Genomic DNA, 12,755 nt, shown 5'->3' with positions numbered 1-12,755 from the left:
GAACCCCGGTCTTGCTCGATGCCTAAGGGAATTGAACCCCGGTCTTATTCGTTTGCCTAAGGGAATTGAACCCCGGTCTTATTCGTATGCCTAAGGGAATTGAACCCCGGTCTTGTTCGTGTCATGCTTAATGTTCATGCTCAAATACTATACATTTAATTTCATGGACATGCCTTTAATTCATGCTTTATTCGTAAGACATAAACAGTTCAACATATCATTTTCTCAAACAATTTGCATAACTTAAGTTTCCAACTGCAGCAGACTATAAAACACTTCAAATCAAATCTCAATACGTCAAACATATTTCATACTCATATCTTAAATCATCTTAAATCACATAAACATTATTGTCATATTTCAACATAATTAAAACTACTCAAAACATCCAAAACATATAATTAACATATTGTCGGTTCGATATGAAAAACAATTATTTGCATTTCTATAAAATACATAAAAAGTAACTTTTCTCAGTGAGTAGAATACTCACCTTGGCTGCGCGGATTTAATCACTAGGTCTCCTAGACACCACCTTGCAATGTATCACCAAAAATTTACCCAAATAATACCCGGTGTTTGGAGAATCTTTGCAAGCTCCAAATAACACAAAGCCTCAAAACGATCGGTAGAAACGTAGATCGGACTTCGTAAATCACGTTACCGAAGTCGAATTTGAGTTTGGACGGTTAGATCTTCGTAGATCAAAGGTTTTCTACGAAAAATCCACCCCCACCATTTTTCCTTTCTCACTCTCGGATCTGATGGCCTTTCCTCCCCTTTTTCTTGTTTTTTTATTGCTTTTATTTTTGTGTGAAGGGCCACTTGGCCCTTCACCTTTTCTTTTCAGCATGTGGGGCGCAAGTCGCCCCACATGTTGCATATATATATATATATATATATTATTTATTTACTTCTTTCTTCCTTTGACTTTTCTTTTCTTTTCTTTTTAATTATTTTACTTTTCTTCTTCTTTTTTTTGTTCAACCGATTCATTTTTTTTCTTTTTCTTTTTTTATTTCTTTTTCTTATTTCATTTTCTTTTCTTATTTTATTCTTATTGTCTTTTTTTTTTTTTTCAATTTTCAATTTTCTTTGGACTTTAAAACTATTCCTTTTCATTTTCAATGACACTAAAATAATTTTAATATATTATTTACTTAAATTTGATAGTCTAATTATTAAATAATGTCTCGGACATTACATCCCTCCCTCTTTATAAAAATTTCGTCCTCGAAATTTGGACATCAATTCGCTTTACACATACGAGTATGCGTTCTATATTAGAAACACTCATGCAAGTATGCGTTTTACATAGGGTACTTATGCGAAAATTGTATGACATAACAATCATACCCGCATTTATTCGGTAAAACGAGGGATCACTCCCGCATTTAACGATCAAACACTCATGTGACTTCCTCAACACAGTGATTTCACCACAGAGTTCCCACTAACGGAATAATTTTAATGCTTTCTTACAAACCATCACTCGCTTTGCAACCTTTCACATATCAATTTCTATTGAATATGAAGAAGCGCATCACAAGTAAAGGGTTGCAAACACGTTTGCAACAGAAAAGTATGAGGAAATGTCATGGATGCCCGCTAAAATTACAAGACATCATGACCGATTACATTGACGAACTCACATTTAACACTATAGACAACTCAATATAGTTAGAATTGAGCACATCATATTGCCCAAAGGATTACATGTTTCGCATTGGCGACACCTTGCATTTCACAAGATCACTAACTTGAAACACAGATTTGCGGTGTTGTTTGTCTACATAGCTTACCATCACTATGTAGTGAATATCTACTTTGAACGAGTATAATCTTCCCTCGAGTCATGCACCAATTCAAGACTTGTCAATCGTTTCAAACCAACTTCATGGATTCTCACACATATAACTTAGGCGTATCCTCAAGTGTCTAAATAGATCTCTCGGATTTGTCGTCCGCTTGCAGAGGGTACGTTGAACTAACACTCCCAATACACTTTGAGTCAATCCTGCCATCACTAGATTTTCACTTAGTGTTTTAGCCGTGACAATGGCTTAAGCCGCATGACAGGACATCTTGCCATCAAGATCTCCTAGCACAACAAGCCACCAACGTTACCTCATGTCTCCGTCTCTCAACACCGGAGTGCATCAAGACTTGAGTGTTAAGTGTGAATTCTACACACTTCACCATAGAGACGTTGCCTACCAAATAGTAGGGCATAGATAACTGCTACCAACTCCAAATCATGAGTGGGATAGCGCTACTCATGATCCACAGTTGACAAGTAGCATAGACTACATCCTTGCCTTGCCACACAAGGGTGCATCCCGCCCCATCGCGATGTATCAGTGCTAGCCACATACCCAATAATTTTCCTGGGTAGTTTGAGCGCAGGTGCAATTGTGTGTTCACGATCCATTGTGTTGACTACGTGTCCATTCTCGTTCATTACATAAACCAAGAATTACACTTCCTCAACCAAAGCTCACCTCTCATGAACTTGGAAAAGAATCCATTTTACTAAGCACTTCCAATACTGATATCAAGTGTCTTCCATGCTCTACACGACTAGTCGAATAAACTATTATGTCAACGGTACACTCAGCTACTCAGATGTCTAGGTACCCAAGAAACGCTTGATTCATTAAGTCCATAAATATCAACGGTATATTTGTCAATCCAAATGGCGTCACCAAAAACTCGCAATGGTCTTACCATATATGGATCGCTGACTTGGCCCATTTCCATTTTGCACCGTGTGTATGGTATCTCGAATGAAAGTCAATCTCCAAGAATATTGAAGCTCCCAAGAGTTGACTGAACAAGTTGTCAGTTCTCAATAAGGAATATTCCCAATTGACTGTCACTCAGTTTAGTACACGTTAATTTATGCATCCTCGCATAGACTTGCGACTAGAGTGGAAACATCTGCACTATCCTAATGTTTCCAACTTAGACTCGACATGAGCTTGGCTTAGGCATAAGTCAAACACACAAGTGTATACTCTCGGACATTCATCATTGTCGGATGTTGGAGAGAGATAGCAGAGTAACTCGCAAACGAGACCCGCAAAGTTCATACTCTCTATACTATGGGGTAAGAATACAACTACCCACTCATGATTATCTACGTTCACTTCTACTCTTTGATCATCAATCCATTCCAAATCGACACCAAAGCTCTAACAAGTTAATATTGTAGTTTAACATGATAAGCTTTACTGTTTGGCATGTTGAACACCAAAATTCTATATGCATGGCATTAAAACTCAACACATTACATGTTAAAGCTAAATATGCCAACATTGAAACTCTACACGTATAACACTACTAGCTTCGCTAGCAGAGTCTTTTCTCTAATACCACACACTTGTCCACACACTCCCTATAAGCGAAGGCGTCATCAATATGAGTAGCCACACAAGTTCTAATCTAAGGGTTCCATGCTCAATTTGCATAGCTTACAAATGCAAATGAGACAAGGGTGAACAACTTAACATATCAAACTAAATAAGTTAGACATTGTAGCTCATCATGTCAAACACTAGAGCTAACAATGTCATCACCGATATAGCGCTAAGGCAATGACTTCCATATTTATTGTCAACAAATGCGTCACCAATAGAAATTGTCACGCGCACTGATTTTAAAGGTTTGGTGCCCATTATGCATATAACTATGCATAGTAAGGTATACGAATGGATAAAACTCAAACAACTCAAATGCACACAATGCTACAACATAAAGGTATAATACCTATGGTAGCATCAGCAGCATCGGCAGCATTTGCAGTGGTTAGACGAGTTCAGCATTGCTCGGTGTAAGTGGGCACACCATACTTGAGCAAACTGTCATGGCTGGTAGTTGCCCGCTAAGGTACTTGACTTTGGCGGCAACAAGCTGGTGACCACTTGTGGAATGGTCTCCTCAACCATAATTACAACGTGCCCTAGATCTACGACATACATCCAAGTGTAGCTCCCACACTCTACACTGGCAACGCAAGAATTGCTCTGAGTCAAAGCGGCTAACGAGGGACAGCTTTATAAAATGGCCAAGTCTACCCCATCGAAAGCATACTCGTGATTCAACACAACACATACACCAAAGTGTGGCTTCCCATAATTTGTGCACCGCGTGATACCGAAGCAACTTGTAAAGACACCTCTTTTCCAAGGAACTTAGAGCCACAACCAGTAAGTTGCTTCTTCGATAGTGACGAAGCATGAGCTCCCAATGATATTGACAATTTTCTACCCAAATGATTCGTGGTCGAAGGTCAAGCAATGAGGGATGCCTAAAACCACTACTAACGAACAATTTCCTCGACAGAGGGGAGGATGGAGTAGAGGCACATAAAATCACTTCCAGCTCAATCACCGACAGAGGAATCCTCTTCCTCATTGCGTATCGACATTGCTTGTCTAGGCGGCATGACTTTGTCTGCACAATGAGATGCCACATAGACAACACTGCGCAAACAAGATTACATGCATCACAATACCCATGCAATGCACCTAAGAAGCTTATTTTAAACCGTTCCCCGTCTAACCGATATACTCTACACAATCACATTGAAGTTAACCTACAACGTGAATGTGAGAGGAAAACTACCTAAACACGTAAATCAAATAATATGCATCACAAAATTCATGTAATGCATATGAAGTATTATATTTTAATTTCATATCTTTGTTGAAGCTTTTAAGATTTCCTATGGCTCTTTTGTTACACATAAACTCTGACACAACCCTAGTTTTCCGCTTTTCCTAACCAACCCTGGAGCTAACTGCTCTGATGCCATTAGCTGTGACGACCCTTTTTTTTTTTTTTTTTGAAAACGTACAAACGGATTTTCACAGTGGCACGACTATTTGCCGCTCAGCCAACATACGTACACATTCCATAACATGTACCTGATATTCAGAGTTACATCTAACACAGCGGAATATAAATATCAATGTGCAGCGGAACACATATCAATAGCGAAAATACATCTAATATATAACTGTTATCAACAACAAGAGCCATTTACATGTCTAACTGATTAAAGCTTATAAAACATATTACACTAATTACATACTAAAATACAGGCTCAACAAATACATATGTCACGTATGACACGAGCCATAAATAAAATACCCAAATGCAGACTACCCATGAGTCTGTGACTTATGACTGTCACGATGCACTCCAATCATAGCATCTCATAAGCTAGGTGGGCGAGTCATTATCTATATCCGCAGAACCTGCAACCAAAGCATCAATGTCTGCACGGTTGCGGGGGTTGCCGCATCCGTACAGGTAGAATTATGAGCCCACCGCCTTAGCATAAATAAATACACTAAGACCTCAGAGGTATACTATTCACTGAGTTTTCGCAAAGAACCAACTTTTCATTTCTAGTCATGCGTACACTATAACAGCCACCAATTTTATAAGCTTTTGTTTGAAAACCCCTATAGCTGATATAGCAGACACCGACTACTAGAAAACATTTAAACATACTAGGCAGCTAGGATTATACGTAGAAGTTCTGTTATAGAAAACAATGGCATTTAAATCATGCAACCATCTGATAGAAATATACATAAGTTCTTTTCCATTGAGACTCTTATGCATACTAATACGTCTAGCATAAAACTACTATATATCATAACATGAAAACAATTCAATTATTATGAAACAAATGCTATGCATGCTTGTCGTTCGTTTGCCTAAGGGAATTGAACCCCGGTCTTGTTCGTATGCCTAAGGGAATTGAACCCTGGTCTTGCTCGATGCCTAAGGGAATTGAACCCCGGTCTTGCTCGATGCCTAAGGGAATTGAACCCCGGTCTTATTCGTTTGCCTAAGGGAATTGAACCCCGGTCTTATTCGTATGCCTAAGGGAATTGAACCCCGGTCTTGTTCGTGTCATGCTTAATGCTCATGCTCAAATACTATACATTTAATTTCATGGACATGCCTTTAACTCATGCTTTATTCGTAAGACATAAACAGTTCAACATATCATTTTCTCAAACAATTTGCATAACTTAAGTTTCCAACTGCAGCAGACTATAAAACACTTCAAATCAAATCTCAATACGTCAAACATATTTCATACTTGTTGGTACAGTTTCCGGTATGGTGTGAATCTGCACGTTCCTTTGATGTTTTTCACGCTTCTCAATAACTCTGCAAAACAACAAAACCTAGGGACCCTTCCGGGGGTCCCACTCCGATGCCTAAGTTAGCTTCTGTGAGAAAATAATACTCTATGCATAAAATTGAGTCTTAGTTTATACCTGGGGTATGGGCCTATTTATAGGCAAAGAGGTGGAGTCAAACCTGGATTAGGACTCCTGCGACTCCTGCTCCTTGTTGATCTAGAACTGCTGTCAGAATTCTAATTGGACTTTAATCCTTCTTAGACTTCTAATTTGATATCTTCTTAAACTTCTGATCTGATATCTTCTTAGACTTCTGATCTGATATCTTCTTAGACTTCTGATATGATCATTATTCTTATCTGATCATTATTCTTATCTGTTTGGACCTTATTTGACTTTTGAATCTCCTCTTTGGATCGGGTTGAGTGGGATTTATCCCCAACAGTTACCCCCAAATTCCCTTATCCGAAGCTTGCTTGCATAATGGGAATTCCATGTCTAAGGAAACCTGATCTTTGTCTCCTTCTGAAAACCTGCTAACCTGCAAAACCTGAGGGTTAAATCTTACCCCCCATTACTTTCTTGTTTTTCCTTAGGGTTTTCTCCCTGTTTCTTGGAATGGCTAACTCCTGAAAAACGTGCAAAAATCGAGGGTTAAATCCGACCCCCATTTCTTCTTGATCTCGGCTAGGACTGATCCGAGAAGTTGTTTCTTGCTCTCGGCTAGGACTGATCCGAGAGGCTCCTTCTCGGCTAGGACTGGTCCGAGAAGTTTCTTCTTGCTCTCGGCTAGGACTGATCCGAGAGGCTCCTTCTCGGCTAGGACTGATCCGAGAAGTTTTTTCTTGCTCTCGGCTAGGACTGATCCGAGAGGCTCCTTCTCGGCTAGGACTGATCCGAGAGGCTCCTTCTCGGCTAGGACTGATCCGAGAAGTTGTTTCTTGCTCTCGGCTAGGACTGATCCGAGAAGTTGTTTTTTGCTCTCAGCTAGGACTGATCCGAGAGGCTCCTTCTCGGCTAGGACTGGTCCGAGAAGTTTCTTCTTGCTCTCGGCTAGGACTGATCCGAGAGGCTCCTTCTCGGCTAGGACTGATCCGAGAAGTTTTTTCTTGCTCTCGGCTAGGACTGATCCGAGAGGCTCCTTCTCGGCTAGGACTGATCCGAGGCTCTCGGCTAGGACTGATCCGAGGGTTTTTGCCTGCAAAAGAAGCGACATCAACGGGTTTTCGGTCCCTAGACCAGGAACACTCCGATGCTTAAGTCAGCTTTATTCATTTATTTTGAAAATACTTATTCCCAAAATCTGGGGAATTTTCTGTCTAGTCTGAATTAAAAATAAAAGTCTAGTTCTTTGCAAATATAAATGCTAAAAAATAAAAGCAAGCCTGAAATTCCCGAGAGTCCTTTTTATGGGATCACGGGCAGATACTGATGTTGCCTCGGCTCTCTATGCCTAGGGCTTCTGCTTCCTCGGTTTTCTCTTCTTTCTATGTCATCTCGGGGATCATTCTCTTGATGCCTCTCGCCTAGTTGAGGACGGTCTCGGGGATAGTAATCCCGTGACTGCTGATCTCGGGGCTGATAGTCCTGATGATTCTGAGGCCTGTTATTTCCTGGATGGTTCCGTCGCTCTCCCAAGAACCGAACTAGCTTGCCATTCTTTATGAATTCTTCTATTAACAACCTTAGGGTTACGCACCCCTCGGTGTAATGACCTGCTTGTTTATGGAAATCACAATACTTCCCTGCATTCCTATAAGGAGGATTACCTGGTATCTTTTGCGGTTCCCAAAACGCCGGATCTCTCTTGATCTCCATGAGGACTTCTGATATCTCGGCATTGAGAGGTGTAAAGTTGTAATCTTTGAACTTCTTTACCTGCCTCTGCTCTTCCCCATCAGCTTTCCTGAATTCTTTCCTTTTCTTTTCTGGGGCTGTCTCTTAGGGTAGTCTAGAACTGGCCATAGACTTCAGCGTCTCTTCCTGATTAATGAATTCTTCTACCTTATCCATGAGGCCCTGCAAGGTACTCGGTTGCTTCCGGATCAACTTCTTCATCAAAGGCTCCTCGGGTGAAATTCCCTGATAAATGGCAGCAAAGATCATATCCTCGGTCGGATCTTCGACCGTAGCCTTCTCTCGGTTGAACCGAGCCATAAACTCCTTAAGACTCTCATTGCCTTGCTGGTGCAATGATAGCAAATATCCCGAAGGCTTCTTCCTTGTCCGGAAAGCCAAGAACTCTGTTAGAAATATCTTGGACAATTCCTTGAATTGATCAATAGAATTCGGGGGCAACTTCCTGAACCAGTCTCGGGAATTCCCCGAAAGAGTAAGAGGGAAGGCTCGACATGCTACTTCATGGGGTGTCCCGTGAAGGTCTAGATGAGCTTTGAAATTCTCTAGGTGATCCAAGGGATCTCTGTCTCCTGCATAACTTAGAATTTGGGGTACCTTAAACTTATCGGGAAGCTGATAGTCTGCCACCCGTCTGGTGAAAGGTGAGTCTGTACCCATTAGAAGCTTGTCCACCATTACGGATCTGCTTTTGTCCTTTCTTTCCATCTCCATGTACGTGCACCTTATCTCTAGCTCGGCAATAACTCTGCTCAGATCTCCTTGGCGGTAATCCTCTCTCCGAGGATTAATGTTGCTGTTGTGATCTTCTTCCTCACGCTCATCCCTATTCATCTCGGGATTGGGCTGTTCCGGCCTCCTGCGTAGCAACTCGGCATTCCGCTGTGTTAAGGATTCAATCTGGGCTTCCAACGCTGCTATGCGATCTTGATCTCTACCCCCCGGGGGAGGGTTCGGTGGAGGATGTTGATTATTCTGAATAACTGGCTCCCTTCGGACTATGGGCTCTCGGTTGGTCTGGCTTCCAGAACGTGTGTTCATCACCATGCTGGATCTTATTTTTCTTTTATGAGGAACGAATAATCGTTTCCCACAGACGGCGCCAAACTGTTGGTACAGTTTCCGGTATGGTGTGAATCTGCACGTTCCTTTGATGTTTTTCACGCTTCTCAATAACTCTGCAAAACAACAAAACCTAGGGACCCTTCCGGGGGTCCCGCTCCGATGCCTAAGTTAGCTTCTGTGAGAAAATAATACTCTATGCATAAAATTGAGTCTTAGTTTATACCTGGGGTATGGGCCTATTTATAGGCAAAGAGGTGGAGTCAAACCTGGATTAGGACTCCTGCGACTCCTGCTCCTTGTTGATCTAGAACTGCTGTCAGAATTCTAATTGGACTTTAATCCTTCTTAGACTTCTAATTTGATATCTTCTTAGACTTCTGATATGATCATTATTCTTATCTGATCATTATTCTTATATGTTTGGACCTTATTTGACTTTTGAATCTCCTCTTTGGATCGGGTTGAGTGGGATTTATCCCCAACAATACTCATATCTTAAATCATCTTAAATCACATAAACATTATTGTCATATTTCAACATAATTAAAACTATTCAAAACATCCAAAACATATAATTAACATATTGTCGGTTCGATATGAAAAACAATTATTTGCATTTCTATAAAATACATAAAAAGTAACTTTTCTCAGTGAGTAGAATACTCACATTGGCTGCGCGGATTTAATCACTAGGTCTCCTAGACACTACCTTGCAATGTATCACCAAAAATTTACCCAAATAATACCCGGTGTTTGGAGAATCTTTGCAAGCTCCAAATAACACAAAGCCTCAAAACGATCGGTAGAAACGTAGATCGGACTTCGTAAATCACGTTACCGAAGTCGGATTTGAGTTTGGACGGTTAGATCTTCGTAGATCAAAGGTTTTCTACAAAAAATCCACCCCCACCCTTTTTCCTTTCTCACTCTCGGATCTGATGGCCTTTCCTCCCCTTTTTCTTGCTTTTTTATTGCTTTTATTTTTGTGTGAATTCACCTTTTCTTTTCAGCATGTGGGGCGCAGGTCGCCCCACATGTTGCATATATATATATATATATATATATTTACTTCTTTCTTCCTTTGACTTTTCTTTTCTTTTCTTTTTAATTATTTTACTTTTCTTCTTTTTTTTTTTTGTTCAACCGATTCATTTTTTTTTTCTTTTTCTTTTTTTATTTCTTTTTCTTATTTCATTTTCTTTTCTTATTTTATTCTTATTGTCTTTTTTTTTTTTTCAATTTTCTATTTTCTTTGGACTTTAAAACTATTCCTTTCCATTTTCAATGACACTAAAATAATTTTAATATATTATTTACTTAAATTTGATAGTCTAATTATTAAATAATGTCTCGGACATTACAAGCGTTTTCGATTTTGTAAAGAGAAGCGTCTTCGTCTTCCACCCCAAAAGATAAAACAAGCCCGCAGGATAAAAGAAAGATAAAACTCCGCAGAATATTTGACAGAGAATTCTCTAATTTGATAATAATTTAATTGAGTCTCTTTTACATAGCAAGCAAGCCTATTTATAGAAGAGAAATACTTATAGAGAAAGTAATCATAATCCTAATAGTAATAGTAAACATTTTCCTAAAAAGGAAAATATTACAAAATAAATAAAAGTAAACCTATTCCTAGTAACAATAGTAAATCCAATCCTAGTAAGGAAAAGAAATAAATAAAGTAAATCTAGTCCTAGTAAGTAAAGGAAATAAAGTCTTAATTCTAAATAAGGAAATCAAATAAAATAAAATAAAATCCTGGCTTGATGATCAAGTCTTTCCTTTTGTACTTCCATTGTTTGCGAACAGGTAAACTTCTAATCAAACGGTGCTACTTCAATATTATTTTTGACATCTTTTCTATTATCGTTTTCACCGAAAATATTAGTAAATTACGTCCTACATCAGACACTCCCACTTGAAAAAAAGTCGTCCTCGAATTTTCTTTGCGATACGTCACACGCTGCTCTTTTGGAGAAAGGTACTTGGAGAAATCTACGTAGATAGCACTAAGACACGACTTTTCCTTTTCGTCTCATTCCATAAAAATTTCTCTAAATATTTTTTTCTCGATGTCATCTTCAAATTTATTGGCTTCTTCAAAGGAATCACCATTGTTATATATTCTTCCACTGGTACAGTAGCCGGAACCAATGATTGTGGTTGCACATGTTGTTTCTCTGACGGTAACTCCATTTTTTTTCACTGTAACTAACATTCTCTTCATATACGGGTTTCCTATTTGGAAATTCATAAATATGGTTAAAAACAAGTCGAATGCAACTTACATCATCACACTACAAAAAAAAAACGTTGTTTTGAACCATTTTTTTTCGAGACCTTTTAGAGCCTTAAAAACGGCTCTAAATAGTTTGAGCCGTTTTTGAAACGGAGACACACCTAAAGTATTAAAAACCCAGATTAATCTGTTTTTACATAAAACGATTCAAATTTGAGACGCTTTTATAAAAGCGGCTCAAACATGTTAGAGCCGCTTTTGAAAAGGGGCTCAAAACATTTTGAGACGCTTTTGAAAAGGGGCTCAAAACATTTTGAGACGCTTTTGAAAAGGGGTTCAAATATGTTTGAGCCGCTTTTATAAAAGCGTCTCAAAACGTTTTGAGCCGCTTTTCAAACATGTTTGAGCCCTTGATGCAGCAGCTATATAACTATATTCACTGCCTAACAAAAGTTTAGAAACTTAATTCACAAGCAATCAGGAACAATACAAAAAAGTATCAACGATGGCGTCTCACCATCGCTTGAGAAGTCTCATCTCAAGAAAATTGGCTGCTGTAACTTTATTCTCAAAAAATTATTCCCCGTCTCCTTACAAAAATCACACTTAAATAGGATCTAACAAAAGACTAACAACCCCTAACCCTACTTACCTTCTTGGGTCCAAGCCCATTATTGGAAAATAAAACACTAAACCTTAAATACGTAACTTACCAAAATAAGAAAACACAACTTGTAAACCAAGAAAACAGGAAAACAGCAGCATCCTAAACATTATTCTCGGTGGTCCCATGGTCCACCATCAATCCCCCCCTCCCGGAAAAGAACTCGACTCCGTCGAGTGAAGAGCTAAGTACTCCTCATAGAGATCGGGATTAAGACGTTGAACTTCTTCAGTTTTAAGCCAGCTATCGTCGGACGCAGGGCGATTCTTCCAATGAACCAGGAATTTCTGATACCCTCCCCTTCGTGTAGAAACCAACTGATCATCAAGGATAGCATCAATTTGGTCACGGGATGGGGCATGGGTAGGAAGGTTGGCAGGGGGAGCTGTAGTAGCGGCAGCTTGAGAAACCTTCACAGGACTGCCTGGATACGCAGTCAAATCCTTGACATTAAAAATGGGACTGATGGACAGAGTGGGAGGGAGTTCCAAGTGATAAGCATTGGTGCCCAACCAGTTGAGAATCTTGAAAGGACCAGCCCGACGATGGTGTAACTTGTGGAATGCACCTCTGGGGAATCGCTAAGGACGCAAGCGAACCAACAAAAAATCACCAACATTAAAGGTGACAAGACGACGATGGAGATCAGCATGCTGTTTATAATTCTCTGCACTTACCACCAACCGGCGACGTACCTCAGCATGAATATTGTGAATGTGCTGCGAAAAGTCCTCAGCACCTTGACTAGCAGGGGAATGTA

At 39.6% G+C, this 12,755-nt stretch overlaps 1 protein-coding gene and 1 long non-coding RNA gene across 2 annotated transcripts in view; both read right to left on the bottom strand.

Moving 5' to 3' along the window:
- The window catches only part of LOC133867928 (cysteine-rich receptor-like protein kinase 44), a 58,451-nt gene that overhangs the window by 6,778 nt on the left and 38,918 nt on the right, over positions 1 to 12,755 (bottom strand). The window lies entirely within an intron of this gene.
- LOC133867934 (uncharacterized) lies at positions 4,990 to 10,036 on the bottom strand. The gene is made up of 2 exons (XR_009900235.1): positions 9,757 to 10,036; positions 4,990 to 5,282 (listed from the first exon to the last, which is right to left on the bottom strand). It is a non-coding gene; the product is annotated as an uncharacterized LOC133867934 (long non-coding RNA).

This window comes from Alnus glutinosa, chromosome 5 (genome assembly GCF_958979055.1).
Source record: "Alnus glutinosa chromosome 5, dhAlnGlut1.1, whole genome shotgun sequence".
Taxonomy (NCBI): domain Eukaryota; kingdom Viridiplantae; phylum Streptophyta; class Magnoliopsida; order Fagales; family Betulaceae; genus Alnus; species Alnus glutinosa.
This window is presented reverse-complemented; position numbering and strand designations above follow the sequence as displayed.